Below are 2,270 nucleotides of genomic sequence, written 5' to 3' on the forward strand. Positions count from 1 at the left end.
GTACACAAACTTATATACATATACGAGGTGGTGCTGAAAAGGTTCTGGGTGTCGCAAAAGGCCTGGCTGGAAGCCCAATGTCAGAGCTATTTTACAGGGCTTAGAAAAACTGAAGGACCACTGCAATAAGTGTGTGAATCTGAGAGGGGAATATGTTGAATAAAATCATAATTAACTGATCCTCCTGTATTTTCTTTTAGCCAAAGCCAGGAACTTTTCAGCACCTCTTCACGTATATACTGCGTGTGTGTGTGAGTGTGTGTGTACATGTGTGTGTGTGAGATAAACAAAGAGAGAAACAGATAGAGAAAGACAAAGGGAGAGAGAGAGAGAGAAAGATTATGCGATTAACATTGCTCGCACATTGGACGTATGCCGTGAAAATGGTGTTACACTTTACTTCCTCATTTGGCAGTGGCACGTGATCAAGTTTAATTTGCATATTTCGCACCACCCGTTTGACGAGTGTTTTAAACATTGATGGAATCTCTCTCTTTTTAATCACGTGTACAGAAATCACCAAACCATATCATATTTTGTTATGTTTATTTATGTCAAATCGCAAAGGTCTTCAAGGCCTTTCCGACCGATGCTCTTGGGTTTGTTTTGGGTTTTTTCGCCAACAAACAGACACATACACACACGTGACTGAGTCAAATGACTGAAACAAGTAAAAGAACATAAAAGAAATATATATATATATAATGTGTGTGTGTGTGTGTGTGTATGTGTGTGTGTGCGTGAGCGCGCGCGTAAGCCTCGAAATCCGGAAAACCGTCTTTATAAGTCAACGACCCGGAAAGGACCTTTAATTGTTGTTTTCAAATTACTCGGCGAAGTCGACCAATAAAATAAACAACAAGCTGAACACACACAACCCCCCCACACACACACACACATAATTCACATGAATAATCCAAGGTTACGGGTTTAATTCTAGCAGATTCTTGTAGATATAATCTGTTAGCTCTAATCCAACGCATATCACCGAAACAGTTCTTTCCATACATCATTTACAATGGACGGATATGTGTCCTTGCCTTGTTTATTGTTATCACAATGTTTCGGCTGGTGTACTCTCCAGCCTTCATCAGGTGTTCTGGTAGAATTTCGAACCCAACCTTTTATCTGACTAAAGGGAGACATTGTTCTCATTCCTAAGGTATGTTGCCGATGTTATTATGTTTTCAAGTCCCTGCAACATGCCTTACGAATGGGAACAGAGTGCCCCATTAGTCAAACAAAGGGTTGGGTTCGAAATTCCACCAGAACACCTGATGAAGGCTAGAGAGTACATCAGCCGAAACGTTGTGATAACAACAAACAAGATGGAGACATCTATCCGTCCATTATAAATATGTGTGTGTGAGCATATATATATATATATATACCCAGGTTTATTCCCTAATGTTTTAGGAGGGGTAGCCACAACAAGACAGACACCAGGCCTTCCATTCATTTCCCAGCTTAAAGGGGCGAGCCCCGATCTATGCTCGGGTCAATGCATAGAACGCAACCTCTAATATCAGCAGCGAAGCACGACAGCATACGCTGGTTTGCCCCCGCCGGATCATGCTGATTCCGTACCCCCTTTGAGCAACAATAAAATTCACTCATCCGTCCACAAACAAAAAACTCTCCAAGCTCTCCTATCATTTATAAACTCTCTTGCCTCTCTCACCCCAACACCTCCAACCACCAAAGTTCTCCCCGCTCCATCCATGCCCACAACCTGACAGACCAGAAACAATTCATGTCCAGTTTTATAGCAAATTGCCGTAAAAAAAATTTGCCGATAAAACAGAGTGAAAATAAAATTGAGTTTGTTTCCAGCGGTTGATTATGCGACTAAAATCTAATTCTAGTCGCATAATTAACCGAGGTTTTTGCGGATGGATGGAGTAAATTATTTATAATGAACGGGATCCATTATAGACAATATACATAATTCTTCATCTCAAAAATATAGAATAGTACTTTCCATTTTCACTGTAAGGTGACAGTTATTTGGTATGCTTACGTCCCCGTAATTTAGCGGTTCGACACAAGAGATCGATAGGATAAGTACTAAGCCTACAAAAGTATAAGTGATGGGGTCGATGTATAATAAACATCGTGGTTTCTTGTGAGAGGGACAGACAGACAGACAGAGATGCTCAGGACACCCGATGTCTCAGCTGTTAACATTTGCATACTAAAAAAGTTACAAATATATGTATTTGTAGGCGCAGGAGTGGCTGTGTGGTAAGAAGCTTGCTTACCAACCACAT

The sequence above is a fragment of the Octopus bimaculoides genome, unplaced genomic scaffold (assembly GCF_001194135.2).
Source record: "Octopus bimaculoides isolate UCB-OBI-ISO-001 unplaced genomic scaffold, ASM119413v2 Scaffold_277302, whole genome shotgun sequence".
NCBI classification, from domain to species: domain Eukaryota; kingdom Metazoa; phylum Mollusca; class Cephalopoda; order Octopoda; family Octopodidae; genus Octopus; species Octopus bimaculoides.